Source organism: Myotis daubentonii, chromosome 6 (genome assembly GCF_963259705.1).
Source record: "Myotis daubentonii chromosome 6, mMyoDau2.1, whole genome shotgun sequence".
NCBI lineage: Eukaryota > Metazoa > Chordata > Mammalia > Chiroptera > Vespertilionidae > Myotis > Myotis daubentonii.
The window spans coordinates 5,580,380-5,601,165 of NC_081845.1; the positions used below are offsets into that span (position 1 = coordinate 5,580,380).

General features: G+C 41.2%; 1 protein-coding gene across 7 annotated transcripts in view; it reads right to left on the minus strand.

The window, feature by feature from the left end:
- The window catches only part of ARID1B (AT-rich interaction domain 1B), a 400,125-nt gene that overhangs the window by 201,174 nt on the left and 178,165 nt on the right, over positions 1-20,786 (minus strand). The window lies entirely within an intron of this gene.

The window sequence follows — 20,786 nt, forward strand, 5'->3', positions numbered from 1 at the left end:
TCTCTCTCGAGCGTAGCCCTGGCTTCTGCAGACAGGGGGGTTGTGGGGGGGCAGATGACTTTCAAGCCAAGGAGAAACTGGGCCCATTCACAAAGAAAATGTCTTCCTTCTGAGTGGCCCACTAGGCTCACCCTTTCCTCCACTCCCCTCCCACAGGCAGTGGTGAGCCAGGAGGCAAAGCCCCTTGAACTAAGAAGCAGGTGCCCTGCTCTCCTCCCCAATGCCAGCCCCGTGCACGTCTTCCCCAAGGTTTGGACCCCCAGGAAGGACTAAGCCAGTTTCAACTTCCCTAGTACCCAGTACCCCTGGGTCCTGGACAGCTGGGGACACACTGAAGCAGAGGGCAGTCAGGGACACAGATGGATACAGAGAAACATGGGGGGAGAAGAGGCAGCCCTGCGCCCACTGCCTGCTGTCTCCAGCAGCCACGCCGACGACCAACAGTCCCACTCCCTGACTATTGGGCCCCTCAAATGGCACCGCTTCATTTCCAAGATCCCAACACCAGGGGAACTAGTTAGCGAAGTAAAAACCAGGTAAACTGAAAACTACCTTCAAATATCTGAACAGCCATGTTATAGAGGAGGGACTTAGATTTATCTTGTCTGATTTAAGAAGGAAAAAGAACACAATCCAAGAAAACATTTCATGTTAAGAGAAGAAAGAATTTCCTAACAATTTAAATGATTAGAAATAAAATACTTTATGGAGAGTTCCATATTACAAGACATTCAAACTAATATTTTAGAAGCAATTCATATATCAGGTAGGGAGGGATATATATATATATATAAATAATAAACTTTTAAGATTCAACAAATCATATGTATATATACAAGTAACTGGTCTCAGACCCAACAGATTTAATAAGGTGACAGACTATTACTTCAAAAGATACATTAACTAAAACCTTTCAAAATTAATCCATAGCTCCCGACAACAGTGAAGTCTTTCCTTTCATATGGTATGTGAGGGTGCACTATAGGAGAGGGACTAAACAGACACTTAAATTTTAAATAAAGTTACTGCTGAAATTCAATTCAGTTCACACACACACACTCTTCATATTTTAGTACTTTAAAAGCTTAGTTTCTTGGAACTTTGTCTCCTCTGAAATTGTTTAAGATCAAGCTGATAATGGGTTAAGTCCCAAAAATAAAGGAGCAACAGAGCAAATCTGACTGCATGTTTGAAAAAGCCTATAAAATGTTACAAGCAAAACAGGAAGGCCTGTGTTAATAATGCATAAGCCAAAAGAGAAAAAAAGCTACCCATTTAATGGAATAATGCTTTTATCCTTGCAGTTAAAATGAAATAAACCATGACTATTAATCTAGTAAGACCATGTAAAAATGTAATTTTTAAACATTTACTAAAAGGGGACAGTTCAGTAACCACTCTAAAAATCAAGGCCTTGTGTACAGCAGCGTTTAAACGCTAAATACCAATCTCCTGTCTGTGGACTCCATTACCCACCCTGTCGCCATAGCAACGCTAACAGTATGCCTGACTTCAAAGACAAAGATGTAATTTCAGACTTCCAGCAGCCAGAGGGAGTGGTAAGAATATTCTACCCAGGCGGTGTCAGCTGATGATAAATTATAAAAATATCCAGGAAGGTTATGAGGCGGACTGTACCACATAGTCTCATATTCCTGGGGGAAGACTTCACTAGTCAAACACCCTGGGAGACAGCAAAAGTACAACAAAAAGTAAGCGAGAAAGAATCTCAACGGGATCTGATTTTCTGTTGTTGTTTTTTAAAATTACACGGTGCAGAGTCCGCCTTCCTTTTTCTAGCTCCCAGGAGAAAATAAAAATAGCTCTGTCATCCCCTTTCTCATTCGGAGTAAGAGGAACTGAAGGTGTGCATGGCTGTTCCAGGGGACTTGCAAAGCCACCTCTGTAACTGCTACTCCTACATTGCTGAAGCTGGCATTTGTCAAAGCCTATTTCGAGCACAAGCAGCCAGCTCAGGGAGCAGAATGTACCTGTGCACTCAGCACCGGAGAGCAGCCACCCAGATGAGCTGTGTTCTAACTACCATAACCCCAACATACTCGGCATTTTCCTGTAAGCCCTCCGAAGGGAAATGCTGAAAAACAATTTGCCAATTTACAAGGGGGTTTGTCTTAAACAAAACAACAACCCATAAATGAATAAAGCTGACGTAGACAGTGCTGTTTCATGATTCCGCAGCCGAACATGTGCAAAAAGCACAGGCCCTGGATGGAGCAAACAACTTTCCTTAGAGGCACCGAAGCAAAGGCTTTCTGGGGGTTCTCTACAAGGAGGAACTACTAAACCACCAGGACTTGCTTTTATTAGAAAGACGTTGCAAAGGGCTAGATTGGCTGACAAATGAACAGAGGTAGTTTTACTACAATGTTAGTGTTTTATGAGAATAATAAATATGGTAAATTCTTGTTTGTCGCATTGTCTCTTAGGTTTGGGGCTTTAAAAAGTCCAATTCCCTTACAGTAACAGAAGCAAAACACGGCAGCCCCTTTTGACCAGATGTGAAGACTACAATATGCCTGTCCCCTTCCCTGCAAAAGGCAATGATTGGCCAAGGAAAGAGACAGCTGTGGATTCAAGTCAGCTGGTGTCAAACCCCTGTCCCTACTAGGTCTCTGGCCTGCTGCTCACCCATTCTCTCTAAAGTACACGGCACAGCAACCAAAGCATAGTCAGTCTTCTATTTCCTCCATGGCCGATCCGGGCGGGGGGCTGTTCAGAGGGGAGAGGGGGCGTCACCAGCTATGGCGCCCCTCCGCACTAAAACTCTGAAAGGAGCTGGGCGGATTATAGACGCATCCTTCTCCTCCAAGTTTATAAAGTACTCAAGTCAAGAGGAACAAGAAAAATAAGTCACATCATTTTGCCACAAGATATAAACTGACACAGTTATAATTGTTAAGTCATTAGTGGAAAGTTTGCACTGTAAAATTTAGGTCACTAGCCTATCTCACCAATTAATCTTGAGCCCAAATTTTACAACCTAAATATTAGCAACCTTCTCCAATAAAAACATACAACAGAAAAATGCTGAACTATAAAACAAATTTGTCACCTACCCCTCAAAACAAAAAAAGATGTTGATGAAAGATACACTCTTTACAACTGAACTATTTACTTACTAAATGACTTTTCATCCTGTTACATGTATTATGCTTACAAAATAATTACTTTTAAAAATTATTATGAAATGAAAGCGTGCTCAATAAGCGACTCCTTTGGAGACAATTGCTGTGTTTATACTGCTAATTTTGACAGCTAAGCAAGTAATAGACTGTATAGCCATTCATTCACTTATTTGATAGGACGCCTAATTTATGCCCTTAACCATCCCAGATAACCTGAAACAACTTCTTTAACACCATAAAAACTGGAAAACCCATATTTTGGCATCATTACTCATTATTTTCACAGGAATACTTTACATTTGCTTTTATAAAATAATAGAAGAAAAGCGATATTCTTTCCTCAGGAAATTATGTTTTTTTCTTTCCTTAAGAAGTTCTGTTTTTCGCTTTATGTTGATAATTGCATAACCTCAATTTCCCCTCTACCTTGGTAATCAGGAATGCAGCCATGAATTTCAGTTATTCATGGTACTCTATTATCATGGTTTATTTGCTTCTCTCTTCTTAAAACATTTTTTTTTAAAAATTGTATTCCACTTTGAGTCATCTCAGTTTGCACAAATGTTTTACTGGAGGTCAACTCAAATCCTTTTTAGAAGCACATGGGTTATAAATTCTAATAAAAACATCACAGGAAATGAAAACAGTCTGTCACAACAGGACTCTTTCAGTCAATGTGGTCATTGGCATACTTGAAAATAAACAAATTTATTTATAATTCATAGGGACACATATTGAAAGAATACCTCATTCAAGCTATTTTTAAACACTTTCATAGATGAAGAAATCTATATTCTTAAATATTGATCACTGTTATATAGCATCTTGGTTATGCCTTATATTATTAGAATGCCACAGCATAAAAAAATATTAGGGAAGCTAAAGGAATGCACTAATTACATTAAACTTTATATAGTTTTGTTAATAAGAAACTAGGTTTGTAGGTAAATTCAAAAGTAAAACTGGTGATAGTGAGTATAATACACAGAACAGTCCATAAAATACTGGGAAAGGCAAATGTCTTAATCTAGTTACAGTTGTAACCCTTGTATAATCTGCCCAGGTACTATTTCACTGGCTACCACCACTGGGTAAATATAGTTGACTTGTAAAATAACCATTTGCCCAAGTTCCCTATTTGGGATGTATACTTAAACATCAATAAATACAGCTGTCGAAAAGAGTAACATGAGGCACCAGGATAAGGCACTTCCAAGATAGTCCCTCCAAAACGCCACCTGCCTTACCACAGCGCATTTACTTAAATCCCCTGCCACTGGGAAGGGAAGAGGTAGGACTCAAAGGGGGTATTTCCTGTATCAACATAATTATTTAGGCTTGCCACCCTGCTCGCTCTCCTCCGCTATAACCCCCTCTGTACATGACTTAAAAGTAGATCTTATTTTCCCTGACTCAGCAGCCCCTTCACCTCCCACTAAAGATGTCATCAGTCACAGCTGGTTCTTCCTAGACAACCACATGGTTCACAGGCTTATCTGTCTCAGAAATCTGAAAACTCTTTGAAAAATCGAAGCGGTTTATCTAAAAGCAGATTTGACTACAGGCAGACTTCTACCCATGTCTTTGCTTCGGCCTTCTTTTTCTTTTCTCTGTCTCTTTCGCGTGGCTTTACTACTCATCGAATACCCAAGTTGGAAAAGAACAGCAAAGTAACTCCAACCACTGCAGTCAATTACTGTCCACCTCTGTCAACAATGTTGGGAGTGCAAGTGAGTATAATACTAGTGACTGACATTACATTTTTGAATGGTCAATGTGTTTTAATTGTCTAAAGTATACAACTATAATTTTTCATAACCAGTCAGCCATGAGATGAACTCCACAGGATTTTTGCCTCTTCACCCCCCATTCTCTCGCAATGATTTCATCTGCAGTACTTAAATGAAAAATTGCAGCATAATATTGGGGAAACTGCTTTTAATTATACAGTGTTAATGTAGTTTTCTTATACTCATGTTTTTCTGTTATGTGCTAAAAAAAAATAATGAAGAATGCAAAATCAACATGAATGCGGAAGAATCCCAGTGGTATTCCCACCAACATATTCCAGTCCAAAGGGGTCCCCAGTAGTGCTGGGGTTCAACAACAGAGCAACAGGAGAGGAGTCAATGAGATAAAGTTGTGGCCCAGAGTCAGCTGCCACAGTCCCGTGACGGGCGGGCTCTCTTCCGGTTCTCCTCAGCCCCAGGAAAGGAAGGCTGACCCTCAGGGAAGTTGGGTGGACTAGCAGCCCTAACAGGTCCTGACAGCTGAAGGCAGTTTCAAAGGAGGGCAATCCAAGGGTAAGAAACTGACATTTACGGAGCACTTACGTAGGCGAGAGGTTTTATATGTTATATCTCATCGCGCAAATGGGTAAAGCTGAGGTACACAGGCAGTAAAGCTAAGTTGATAGTACCTGTGCAATGTGCCTCGTCAGCCATAATGTGCATATTCAGATGCAGTTTCCAAATCTGACACCCCCAACAAGGGGCCAGAATTATATCAAAGATGCTAGAACTTTAACACCTTGTTTTCTTCCCCATGAAAATTAAGTCAGGAGAAAAGAGGCAAAAATAATGAAGTCACTGAAGAAAGCTGGCATCTTCACTCCTTTAGCAGGACAAGTGTCCACAAAAGCGCCAGGCGCAGTGTTCCCTCCCCCAGGACCACGGGCCCTGACAGGACCCGACACAAGACCTCCTGAACGCCCTATGGAAAAAGCTAGCATGGTTCTGATACAGCCATCACTGTTCTTATGCTTTCAGATAGTCAAGACTTCCACAAAAGGACAAAACATTTCTGTGAAGTTACACATGCTGAAAGTATGAATTTCTCAGGTTCCATAGATGGTTATCTGAAGATTAAATAAGAAAATATGTTAAAGTATTTTAAACAACAGGCATCCTCAATGCAGGTATGTTTTCTTGTTTGATTTCTTACTGCTGAAAAGTACTATAGGAAAGAACACACACTAATAAGTTAGTGAAATAACTCAAATGTTATTATTTTATTCTGACATCCTATCTAATAAAAGAGAAACATGGTAATTGGCATACGACTGCTAACCTTCCCATTGGCTAATCAGCGAGATATGCAAATTAACTGCCTGCCAAGATGGCGGCCGGCAGCCAGGCAGCTTGAAACTAACATGAGGCTTGCTTGCTTCAGTGACGGAGGAAACCAACCTTCCCCTCCTGCCTTGCCGGCCTCTGAGCCTGCAGTTTAAAAAACATTGTAACAAATACAGAGGCTAAACAAAACCCCAGAAACCAGCTTTCAGCGAGCCCGGGATCTCAGAGCTGGAATTGATACAGAGTTTCGATTATAGAACCGAAACAAACCAGATACCTGCTTTCAGCGGCGGATGCCTAAGAGCTGGAGCCTCAGAGCTAAAGCTGGCCCAGAATAAAAAAGAAAAAGAAAAAAAGGAGCAGTTGGGAGTTTCAGTCCCAGCCTGAAAACAGCCCTCAGCCCCTCACCCAGACTGGCCAGGCACCCCAGTGGGGACCCCGACCCTGAAGGGTGTGTGACCAGCTGCAAACAGTCATCATCCCCTCACCCAGGCTGGCCAGGCACCCCAGTGGGGACCCCCACCCTGATCCAGGACACCCTTCAGGGCAAACCAGCCGGCCCCCACACGTGCACCAGGCCTCTATCCTATATAGTAAAAGGGTAATATGCCTCCCAGCACCGGGATCAGCATGACAGGGGGCAGCGCCCAAACCCCCTGATCGCCCTGCGGCTCTGTGTGTGACAGGGGGCGGGGCCACAACCTCCCTATCGGCCCTGCTCTGTGGGTGATAGAGGGCGGTGCCCCAACTCCCCTATTGGCCCTACTCTGTGAGTGACAGGGGGGAGCTCCCCAACCCCCTGATGGGCCCTGCTCTGTGCGTGACAGGGGGGAGCTCCCCAACCCCCTGATGGGCCCTGCTCTGTGCGTGACAGGGGGGGGAGCTCCCCAACCCCCTGATCGGCCCTGCTCTGTGCGTGACAGGGGGGAGCTCCCCAACCCCTGATTGACCCTGCTCTGTGCGTGACAGGGGGCAGCGCCCCAACCCCCTGATTGGCCCTGCTCTGAGCATGACAGGGGGCGGCGCCCCAACTCCCCAATCGGCCCTGCTCTGAGCCTGACCAGGGGCTGCACCTAGGGATTAGGCCTGCCCTCTGCCACCCGGGAGCAGGCCTAAGCCAGCAGGGCGTTATCTCCCGAGGGGTCCCAGACTGCGAGAGGGCACAGGCCTGGCTGAGGGACCCCCCTCCCCTCCGAGTGCACAAATTTTTGTGCACCGGGCCTCTAGTCTAATATAAAATTTTAAAAATAAGGAAGTAATCAATAACTGACTGTTGAATGTAACTAAATTTTTCTGGGTGAAGTGAAATCTTGTGCCTTATTTGAGAATGTCCACATTTAGGCATGTGACTAAGGAACACGTAAATGCAGTAGCTATGAATGGCAAAACACTTGGGGAAACTGAACACATTTGTATTTATTCAAGGACACTCATGGTTTTAATCAAAATTGGCAAAAGATTTAACTGAAAAGGAAAGTCTTGGATTGACAATTGAAATTTACAGGACCCTGAGGAGCCGGGCACAGGTGCAGCCAGGCAGCTGCTCTAGTAAATGAGCTATGGGTGGACTCTAACTCCACGTCTGTTGAATTTTGAGGCAAGTGTGCTGCCATTTTTAAGTCTCTATTTCCACATCTGGGAATTAGAGCTTAACAATATGAAGCAAATTAAATGTGTAAAAATACACACATATTAAGAACTCATTAATATTAAACCTTTGCTCTTTATGGGAGCAGTGAGAGGACAGTGCTTTAAAAACCAGGGGACGTGGGGAGAGGTTTTAAAACCTCTGGTTTTAAAAAACAGAGAGTATCCCTGCAGAGTTCATGGTGATCTCCCTGAGACCCACATTCTCTGCTGGGATTCAAACGTACCTTAGGAAACCATGTGCTCAAAGGGGTAAACCATTTCTTAAAAAGAGAGAGCAATCTTTCAAAAATAGCATATTAAAGCCCCATTTCCACCCCCTCCCACAGTCACATACCTTCAAAAAAGAAATAAAAAGTAGAGACATTAAATTTGTATAACAGACTCGCAAACACATAAATTCAAAGTAAGTTTCAGAAAAGGAGAAATTATAATGAGATAAATTTAACTAAGGAATGTTCCTCCAAAATGAACTGGTACAAGAACAAAGTCTAAATCATTCAAGAGTAAACCAAACAAAACAATATAAAGTGACTGGTCCCTACGCAAGGAACTTATTAAGATGCACTATCCTAAAAGCAAACAGAATGAGACCAGACATGAATCCCAATGGAACTATAGAAAGTTTCATATTTCTTTAGACTGCACTCTTGTCTTACTCCTAGTTAGATTAGAAACGCTTGGTATGATCTGCTGAGTTTATACAAACTCTGCTACAACAGTCTTTAAATCATATCCAAGAATTTAAGTGAAATGGAAAGTTATAGCCAATGAGATCATTTTCTCAACATCAATTCCTATTTATGACAATGTTTTACATCTTATATCAAGAACTCTATAAAAAAGAAGGCTTTAGGAGCAAAAATGAATTGCTTCCTTTTAGGAGTTTCAGAATTCAAGCACAGTTATTCAGGACTTACTTTTTAATCTCATAAAATCTCTGGGTATTCTTTCCTCCCTAAACCAACTCCCAAAACCAATTTCCCGGTGTTTGTCACCAACAGCACCACACCTCCAGGTCGTTCACCTTAAAAACCTTAAAAGCATCTATCATTCATCCCTTCCTTCATTTCAACAATGTTTTCCTCTGCATTCTCACTGTCATCACCTTTTATTAATGTGACTCACCCTCAACTGTGACATAAGAGCCTCGAAGGTTGTCCCCTGCCTCCGGGTTGATAATGAAGGCGTTTTGAAAATGAAAGCTTTGCACAAATAAAAAACATGGCAGAATTCCCTCATCGTGGTGACGTAAAAGTCTCAAGCATCACACATAGATGAGCAGGCTGGGATCTGGCACTGAGCAGGCAAAACGGATGGTGAAAGGGCTGTCTGTAAAGTCCATGTACCTCATACCTCCTATGTTCTCTAAGACCTTTCCTCTGGGCATATTTATTATTCTTTTCCTAGTGGTTTCCAGTGTTAATTAACTGAAACTTTCATTTATATAAAACCAGACTTTTAAAGATGGTTCCAATACTTACCATATATATAATAAGTGTTATTATTTTAGAGTCAAATTTTCTCCAGATACAGGTAATTACAAAAGACCAACCACGTATATTTGGGGTGCTAACTGGTTCACTGCACTCAACCGCCCATACCATGGGAAAAATAAGACTAAGATCCCTACTTACACCAGAACATTTTTTAGAAAGACAGAGTATTAGTGCCGGGGTCCAAGTTACAGATGGGGCCCGGACCCTGCTGAGCTGCCCGTCACTCAGAGGTCACCAGGCTCCTCGTTCTGGACTACTGGGTTAGCATAGCTTATGCCACTGCCTCAGTGCACTTCATTTGGGGCTTTGGCAGAAAGAGGAGTGAAATAACAAGCAAGACTTGTGGCATTCCACTCCGCCCAAATCAAGCCAGGAGCTTCAAAGACAAAGACAAGACACACAAAATGCAGAAATACCGGGGACAATATCCATCAAACTGGCTTCGGTTTGTTACGACAAAGGGCGGTTTTCATGTCTCTGGGTGACTAGAACCTCCACTCGTGGTAAATCTCAGTTTAAAAAGCAGAGGGTTACTCATTACTTTAGTGTGCAAAGTAAACCTTTTCCATTTCCATTCCATAGCAAGAAATGGAAACCGCCTGCTGCCTGACACTTGGATGAGAAGGCGGTCGCCACCAGGCTCCCACTGGTGCAACGGGAAAGGCATAGAAGACAAAATTCCCTGTCCTGCTGCTTCCTTATTCGTCTGTCTTTTCTACCTCCCACTTTACCAGGTAAAGACACCCGATATATGTACAGCTGACCCTTGAACAACATGGGTTTGAACCGAGCAGGCCCACATATACATGACATTTTTTCAAAAAATAGAACTATAAATGTATGGTCTCTTCCGTATGCTTGTCTTAACATTTTCTTTTCCCTAGCTTACTTCATTGTAATAATACAGTGCAGAATATAACATACAAAATACGTGTCAATCAACTGTTCATGTTACCGATAAGGCTTCCAGTCAACAGTAAGCTATTAGTTAGGTTTTGGGGAATCAAAGTTATACGTGGACTTCTGACAGCTCAGCTGCCCCTAATCCCCACGCTGCTCAGGGGTCAAATGTCCTTCTCAACTTTTCATGTGAACCTGTCTCCTCCTCTCTAGACTTCCCTACACGCGGTACATCTCCAGTACATGGGGGTGGGGGAGGCTCTATAATCCCTGAGGTATTAGAGAGTCCACAGGAAGGGCCCTGGCTTCCCATGGCCTGCAGGGAAGGCTGTGTACTCAATCGGGCACCCAAGTCCCCACAGGTGTTCAAAGGCAAATGGCCCGGAGAATGGGAAACCACCAAGGGCTACATGAGCCATCCCGTAGGATTCTGAGCTGGCTGCACCCTCTCATTCAACTTCCTCCCGAAGGCAGAGGTTCATTCTTATCAGCGCTTTTTTCTTACATACTAACAAAGGCCCTTAACACAACACTTAGGAGTTTCAACATGCTCTGGGATTGTTAACTCTATCATTCATCTTTCAGAGAAGGACACGAAAGGTCCTGAGAAATCACATGAATGGCTCCAGACCAGAACCTTGGCTGAGATGTAGCCTGTTTACCATTCAGCATCAGCGCTAGAACAGCTCTCCACGTCAAAATATATGATTTTATCAAAACAGAGTCATCGTTTCTTGCATACAATCATTATAAGCTAGTCATTTTCATTTTTGTGAGGAGGGAAAAAAGGCAAGTGCTATAAACAACTTCCATCTGATCAGGTTTATAATGATATAATAGTAAACAGTCTTACAATTAAATATTTATGTCATTCCAGTTTAATAATCAGACACTATTTAAATCTAGAAAAATAGCTATCCATCAGTGAATGCCAAAACTTATGAATTTAACTTTAGAGTTCATGTTCTCCCACACACTAAATGTGGGCCATACGCACAGATGCGTGACACAGACTCCACTGCAAATGGACCCTACCCTGAACCCTGAGAAATTCAAACGAAAGCCCGATAATGAAATACAGTGAAAGGACACACATCACAACCTAACATTGGATAAAATTCAGGTCCTGTGGAAAGGGACAACAATACACCTGGAAGCGTTTTTTAAATAGCCTGCGTTATGAGAAAGGTGGTTGAGAAAGCGTGGTGTAAAGCTTTCCCCCTTTATGCCAGGCTTAAACAAAGTTCAGTGGGGCATCAAACTGCCTGTTTTAAATTACAGTCTGTATTTTAAAATAGAATGCATGCACGGCATGTTCCTGAAGCCAGGGGGTGGGAGTGTTATTCATGGAAAATTGAAGGCTTGTTGAGTCAATAATCTTCTTTCACACAGTAACAATTTTCAGCTAAAATTTCTTGACCCAAACAAAGGAAAACAAGACCATTCAGCTATTTTACAACAATTTAGAGAAGGCAAAAGAAAAAGATGAGAACCATAGCGACGCCTCTAAAATCCCACACTGTGAGAGAAGAATAGGAAATGGTGCTCTCAGGTAAGAGCCTTCTCTACACATATTTATTTCCTCTCCTAAAGCGACAGTTTTTTGTTCTTCATAGGAGGTATTTGAAGGCACGGCTAGCGTCACACCTCAGTATCCTCTTAAAAATAAATGATGCAGGAAGAAGAGTCTTATCGTCATTAATGATGTTGGTCCAGCATTTCCAGCTTCCTGCCTTCCCAGCACACAGTAGGACTGCACTTCCCACACCCTTACAATGGGCAGGGCTTTGTGACTAATTCTGCAAGTGACCTGTGAGTAATGAATGGCTTTCAGGGGTGAAAGGCCCTCCGGGGAGTGCTGGTTTCCCTCCAGCACAGTGGCTGTCAATGTTTGAGAAGGTGGCTGGTCTGCAAGTCTGATTCCTTGAGTTACTGACCTTCTGCCACACTATGTGTTGTCCACGTAACAAAAACAAAGAATATACTTTTGTTGTGTTAAGCCTCCGAGATTGAAGGGCTCTTTTTAACTATAGAATACCTATCCTGACAGATACAGCTAGAACAGATGCCCTCAGATGCCCCCAGGCATACAGGGCTGTGTCACACCAGGAGCCTGTGACAATACAATTTTGACCAAGTGCACCAGCCGGGCTCTATTGGATAAGATACCACATCAAGTTGATGCTTTCACCTAGAACCTTGCTATTTATCAGTCAGAAACTGGGCCCCGAAGAGGTGACACAAGTGGAACTCTTGCCAAAGACCCAAGAACAAAAAATTAAGTATCCCCCAAATCTCCAAGGCAAGATTTGCAAAGCTGGTTCAGGTGTAATGAAGCAAATCACTTCTTGGATTCAGATCCTGGGACAACAGCAGGAATAAATATGTGTTCCGAGGCCTTTCCTCCCAGAACCCACAGCGTGGAGCAGGCAAACCACTCCCTTTCAGCTGGCTGCTATTTGATATTTCCATTTAAGAATCAACCGGTGAATTTCCTTTTCCCTCTGGAGTTACAGGTTAACATGTTTCTTTCAGACTTAGATACATTTGAATATTTTCGGTAACCTACACTTAGGTTCATCACACTTTAAGTGTATATATATACATATGTGTACATGTATACATACATATTTATATACACACACATATATAAATAACATGAATGAGTAATATGCTTGTTGCTTCTGCTTTTCTATTATAACTTCTCTCATTTCTGTTTTCTTTCTAGTCTTTGTCAATATGGAAACCTACTTTACATGCCTGGATTTATATTACACATACAATTTTTGTTCTTTATATTTCACCAGCCATTATTTCATGAATTCTTTTCTCTATTTCTGCATAGTCTTCAGATTTTTCCTATTTTCACTGGAATAACTTTCATGAGGTTGAAAGTCCATTGGGTAACATGATGTGAAATTGCCATTTATAGGTCAAAAATGGTCAGACTATTGAATCAGCATAACAAAATTTTCTTAACTACTCTTCAGTGATTGAACATGTGGATTGTAACAGGTTATAACCTCAGAATAAATCTGCTTTAAATATTTTTATACATTTATTTTAAAATCTGTCTTCTTAGTATGTACCCCCAGATGTGGGATTGCCGCCTAAATGTTTCCTTTTCCCTCTCCTCCTCTCTGGTGAGACCTTGTGTCTGCTCGAGATTGAACTCCAACGGCCCCTACTTGGGGAGACACCCAGAACCCCCAGGCTCTCCACAAGGCAGACTGCATGTTCTGAAGCACTGACTATTCCACAGATCTTGACATTTTTAGCCTACCAGTTTGTTTTCAATGGCCTCTGAGCTTCTAAACTGGCAGTTAATATTAAAAATAGTTACTTCCAGTCCAAAGAAAAATAAATGCAATTAACCAGTCCACAGATGCCCCTATGAGCTCCTGCTGGTTATATATCTCTCATTATATCAAACAGATGTGTGCCTTCAGTTACCTACGAAGTGGCCACCGTAAATTAAGATCTATTTCCCACCTAGCGTGGTAATATAAGGTAAGTGCACTCAAGGCCTTTTACCGCCATGCCTGCGCAACCAGAGGAAGCCCTCTGGCCCGGCAGGTACCAGTGCAGAGGAGGGACACGAAGGAGGCTGCCTGGCTCAACATGCCAAGAACTGCTGTTTGTAGCAACAGAAACAGCGGGTTAGAATGAGAAAAGCTACCCCTGAACATCGGTTGTTTTTCATTCTTGCCTAAAAGTACTAAAGTTAAAACATAAAGGAGCTAGGCTGCTGACAAATTCTCCTAGCCAAGCCCCCACACCCAGGCGTGTGAATTCCTCACACACGCTGTTATTTGTGGTTTATATTTTAAAAGCCAACACTACTGCTCTCCCCACACTGTAAGCAGAGAGAGCCCCTCTGGTCAGAGCGGCTTATGTCCACAGCGATTCTGCGCCAGCAGACCTGGAAGTTGCATGCAGCCTGGCCCGTGGGGCCACTGAGAAGGCCCAGGCTCCAGGTAGGTCAGAGCAGCAAGCTGGGTCAAAACTTTCTGTCCTCGCTTGTTATGGGAAAATCTGTACGCCTACTTTTCCATTAGCCAGGAGTCTGTGCACCATCATCCCTTCCTTAAGAAGCCTTATTTATCAACCTACAGATCACAGTTACCCTTCTATATCAAAACCAATATCCTGCAAGACAGTTAGGTTTCAGCCTTTCTTATTTTCACTCCTATTGCCTATTTTTTATAGTACTCCTTCATTAATTTTTTTTTTGAATTGACAGTCCCATAAAATGGGTTGAAATTCATTTCCGCCATATTTAAATGCAAATCTTCAGAATTTATGTGAAAAAGTTTGCAGGGTATATGCTTAGTTACAGGTGTGTTTTTTAAAACTCAATGAATTTTTAAAAATAACACATGCCACTAAGCAAATATCTCAGCTATAATGAATTTATAATTGCCCATTTATTTCAACAGGACTGAAGATCTCAATTTAGAAACACTTTGTACACAAACATTTGAGTTATTTAAAAGCAAACTATAATTCTTTTAAATATTAATTTATTCAAACTTCCATGTATTTGGCCTGCTTTTACCTGGAAGAAATCCAAACTGGTGAGGTGTTACTGAATGTTCATTTACAGAACAAATATCCAAGTGGAGGATTTTTTTGAAAGAGGGAGAAACATACCTTCCCACTTCCTACTATTTCTTAGCTTGTTCAAGTATTATCCTCTATTTTCAAAATGACTACGAATATCACAACAATATCCTGGGGGATAAAATTATAAAACATCACCTCTTAAAGAAACAATCCATGTCGGAAACTAAACATTTATCAGAGTCACTATCCCTTTTCCTAATTATGTGTTTGTTTCAATCTTAAGTCAATAAAAACCTGATGTCTCCATACTGAGTAGGCCAGTGACTAATATTACATTGAAGGACACAGTAAACCCTAGGTAAAAAATAGAAGTAGTGTGTGTTCTGTTGAAAACTCCTCCAAGATATCAAAATGTGTCCGTACATTCCATTTTAAGACTATGCCAGGGGTGCTGCGGCTGCAACACTCTCCTGACCAGGCACCATCCTTCAGACAACCCCTGCTCCCTACGGGGGGCTCGCGGTTCCAAAACTAACCTCAACATATTCTAACAGCATCAGAGAACACGGATAGCAATAGCTCCGGTCTCAGTTGCACACAGACATTATCAATGTTTGAACACTGAGATAAGGTGACAACAGATTAGATTTCTCTTTTATTCACTTATAATTTTTTAAATGTTCAGACTGATATGAGAAGGACTAATCAACAAAGGTGAGTGCATTCTTAACCTTTGAGTGACAACATTTAAATCAAGTTAAATGTACATATTTTAAGTTTGTAAAGAGTTCATTCAGCAGCCATATATCTAATTCTTACCTGATAGATTTTAACTTTGAAAGACTACCAACTAACAGATTAAAATCATCTTCACAATTTGTATTTCTAGTTGAATTGATAACACAGTAAAAGCAAAACCAATTAAAAAAACATTTCACCTAGCTTTTTCCAGTAATTTTCAACTGTTCACAGGAACTGTATTATCAAATCTATACGCTTAAAATGTCCCTATTAATATATCATCGATATTCTACATGGTACATGACCTTTCACCCCTACCCAACATAAATGTCATCAAAGACTAAAAAAACAAAACATACATAGAGTGTTCTTTTTCCGTTAAGGCAGATCCTTGACGCTCTGTTGCTAATACCTAACATTATAACAACATTTTCCAATAATTCGCTTCATAATAACATTTTCCAATAATTCTCTTTTAGGCTTCCAATATCCTGTTCAACACCCTCTGTTTCAAAGAACAACCAGCATTTACTACCTCCTTCCTTTCACAGAGAGACAAAAAACATACGTTTTATCTACACCCCAATATTTCCTTCTAATTGCAAACTCAACAAAACTGCCATAAGCACAATGCCACAGGACAGTTAGGGTTTTTTAACTAAACTGGGAAAGAGCAAATCCTTTTCATGCCAACCTCTGTAACTATTTCCTATTTAGGGAAGAAAGGGTCACAAAGATCTTTTTAATGACCTGGTGGACCTTTCAAAGGCTATGAGGACATGACTGATCATATCGGTGTCTTCGGTAAACAGAATAATGGGCCCATCTGAAGTGCAATGGTGCAGGCCTCTTCTGAAGAATTAAACAAGTAGTTATTTCTCAACTAAGGAATATTTAACAACCCAGGTCCCTGGAGGAGAAAGCCTATTTGCTTAGACGAGGAAGAAAAATCAGAGCTTTTTGGTTTGTTTACTTCTTTGTGCACATTTATAAATATTTTATTAACAAGATAGCTATCTGTACCATATTTACTGAAATTATCATTACTGCTTCTGTCCATTTCTTTTTTAATTAAGAAAATATATATTACTAAGGAAGATGTTTTCACTTCCTTTTAGCGTCATTATCCAAAAGTGCCCACTTCTCTTAAACCTTAAAGTCCAAGGTAAAACTCAGCTGCAATTTTATGATGAAAGAAAATGTCTGTAAGAATAAGACCACCTGCAACACAGCGTCACACACTCTGACGACCACTGTGTGCCTGTGACACAGAGACACACAGGCTTGCCTGCTGTCCATTCAGCACCTGGGAAAAGATCCCGTAAGCAATTAAAAGAAAATGCTGAAACTGTTTAAGAATACTATATAATAAAAGCCTAATAGTCTATGTGTCCGGTACTCCAGTGACTAGTCGACTATTCAACCAATCAAAGTGTAATATGCTAATGATATGCTAAGGCTGCTCAACCACTCGCTATGATGTGCACTGACCACCAGGGGGCAGACAATTGACTGACTGACCAGTTGCTATGACGTGCACTGACCAGCAGGGAGCAGATGCTCCGACTGATGGTTAGCTTGCTGCTGGGGTCCGGCTGATCCGGACTGGGTGAGATGGGGCTGGAAATGCCCTGGAGCCCTCCTGCAGTCCCTTCCCGGCCCAGATTGTACACTGGTGGGTCCCTCGGCCTAACCTGTGCCCTCTCATAATCCGGGACCCCTCAGGGCATGTCAGAGAGCAGATTTCAGCCCAATCCCGCAGGCCACTCCCCTCGGGAGCACACCAGATGCAGGGCTCATGGCTGGTGAGCGCTGCTGTGGTGCGAGCCTCTCCCAACTGGGACTAATTGGGCGCAAGCCCCTGGCAGGCGCAGTGGGGCCGAGATGAGCAGAAGCGGCAGGTAGGAGCTGCAGGTGGCATTGGGCTGCAGGTTTCAGCCTGATCTCCCCAGGCCACCACAAGGGACCCCACCACTGCACAAATTCGTGCACTGGGCCTCTAGTGTACTTACAAGTTTTCACATCAACTATTAGGAAAATACCTACTGCATGAAACATAAATATTCAAAAACAATCCTACTCTAATGGGAACCAAGACAGCTATAAAAAATAACTAAAATAAAAAGATAAACAGTGAATGCCACAAAAGATGAAAATATAACAAAAGACTCAACAAAAAGTGCTGCATCACATTTTGGGGATTATCTTAGAATGTAAATTGAGATATACTCAATGTTTATAAAATAAAAGAGTTAAATTTATAGCATTTTTTAGACTTTCCACTGTTTATTTTGTTTAAAAATTCTGGCTTCACTTCATATCAATATTAGAGGTAGGAAAAAACTATACAATATGCTCTAATTTTCTAAGTGATGATATTACAAGGAGACAGAGTTCTTCAAACTAATGTTTTTCATACTTAATCAAGGACATGCTTAGAGAGAGGAAGGGAGAGAGAGGGCAGGAAGGAAGACAGAGAGAGAGGGGAGAGAGCGAGAGAGAAAGACATTGATCAGTTGATCTCCATACCTGCCCTGACCGGGGGTAGAACCTGCAACCTGGATATATGTGCCCTGACCTGGGTATATGTGCCCTGACGTGGGCATATGTGCCCAACCTGGGCCTATGTGCCCAGGAATCTAACAGGCAACCTTTCGGTGCACAGGACGATGCCCAACCAACTGAGCCACTCGGGCCAGGCTCAAACTAATTCAACATTACATGTTATATGCTAAGATTTGTCAATAATGGTCATACAAAAGGTATGTAAGTTAATGTATCTCAACAGGGAAAAAGCTGTATGGTTAAGAGGTACGGAAATAAGTGGACATTGTTAAGGAAGATTTGTTCTGAGATTAGGTCTGAGTGCATTAAGTGAAAAGCAAATATTACTGGTCATGGCCCCAGGGCAACAAGAGGACAAGTATTAATTTATCAGTCATTTGCTTTATGTGGATGATCTGAAGACCTAAGTCAGCTGGGAAACAACTACATTAGCTACTGAAGATCACCAAGAATTTAACAATGTGCAAATATAGACAAATACCAGTTCAAACAATGGTGAGAGGACAGATCACTAAGGCATCAAATCATAGATCTGGCAAAAGGCTGCTGGAAAGGTCCTGACTTTTTGTAATGGAAAGTTAACTGTGGAACAAACACATGCTGAAGAAAACATCACAATGCAAAAACATATTACAAAATCCACCTCAAAATAAGCAAAAAGGTTCCTTGTAGTCACATTTGTAATGATAAGACATACTAACTATACATTAAAATCACTGTGCCACATTTTTAAAATGTACAGATAAGACCACAATTTCCTTAGTTCCAAATTACAAAGCTAGAGATTACAAATATGATGGATTACCTTTTACCTTAAGTAAAAAGACAAAATATGTATCACCGACATTTGTTAAGAAAAAACACGGCATAAATCTACAAAAGACTCCATAGGAAATTCAGATAAATAACAAGTACAGTTTCACAGTACCGATAGTATCTACTTAGCCAAGTTGGAGAATTAAAATACTTAATAATAAATGTAACACTAAAAATATGTGATATTAGATCCATACTGAACACCAACAAATCTTTTCCCCAAACTATAATTACCTTAATTGTGTATATCAATGTATTCACCTAAATAAAAACATATTTGTAAATTTCATTTAGAAATTTTCTACATAAACAGAGTCTGTTAGAAAAATATGGGGTGTGCTAAAATTCATTTAAATAAAGCCAGTTTTCATCTTCACAGTTAGGTACACCGACTGATCTATATAGTTTGTCCTTCATTCAGTGACCGGTATGGTACTTCCATAAACTCACCATAAAACTTGAAAACTTTGCTCTCTAAAAAAGATCACTGAAATGTTATTGAGTCAGGCAGCATCTTACCTATCTGTGAGTTAGCAAAAAAAAGAAAGGAAATACCAACTAGGGCAACACTTAACACTTAAGAAGGAAAACAAGCCATTATATGATATGTATACAAATAGAGTAATTCAGAAAAATTTAAACGATTGATGAACATATATATTGCCTTACTTCCTAAAATACTTTTAGCTGCTTTACCAATAGTAATCAGCTCAAAAAGCACCATCCCAAAGCAGGCTTCCGCAGCAGTGTTCTGGGACTCCCACACTTCCTCCCTCCCTACGTCCGCAGTGAGTGAGCTGAACGTCAACTCCCCATTCCCATCAGGGCGGAGGAGAGGCACAGCCCGTGGGTGATGCCACGGTTCCAGCGGATGTGAAGAAAGCAGAACACTGAAGCTCTTCTTACAGCGAACAGAACGCCTGGATCAATACAGAACAAAGTCTGCAATCTGCGTATCAGTGGACAGCACCAACCAACCACAAACCTACAAGTTAGCTTCTCTGAGAAGACTTAAAAACTGGTGGGAGGAAGAAAAGTGGAATTCATGGTCCATCTGCTTCCCAGGAGTCAAATTCCTAAAACCAGGCCAATTTCCAAATACTCAGCAAACGCTCCCCTTATCAACAGTGTGTGCGCACGCACACATGAGCACACACGCACACCCACATACTACATGCTCTCTGTGATTTATCTGCTAAAGAAAAAAGCTTACAGGATAAAACACAAAATCCATCACATTCTTCATTCCTTCAAAAACCAAGTAACTACACAATCAGTACTCCACGGTGACTAAAAACATGCCGCGATAAATGCCACCCACCAGAGAAATAAAAGCTGTAAAATTAGAGTTTCGAAAATGTGTGCCTCAGATTTACAGATCCTGGACACGCTGTCGCCATCACTTACCTTCTTCCCTAGGGCTACGTGGACATGGAAAATGGGGGTGTATGCCTGCCAAATGCCATGCATGACATTCTTACCAATGCTGTTCTCAATGTTCAGAAGCAATATAATAAATCGTGCTTAATGTAAACATATTTAATATTGTGGTTAGCCTGAACTCCCACCTGAAATAAAATTTCTTAATAGAGATTAAGCAATAACAATAATTCTTCAAACCAAAACATTTTAACAAGAAAATATAAAATTTTGCACAGATGTATTATTTTAGTTTATAAGGAAAACCTCATTTAAATTAGGCTGTTTATTAAAAAAGCAAATTAAGCACAGATGAACTATTTATGAGCATCAGCATTATACCCTGTAATACAGCCTCTACTCTAGTCGATATGTACATCAGCCACCATACAGTATTTGCTGGTGGAAATACT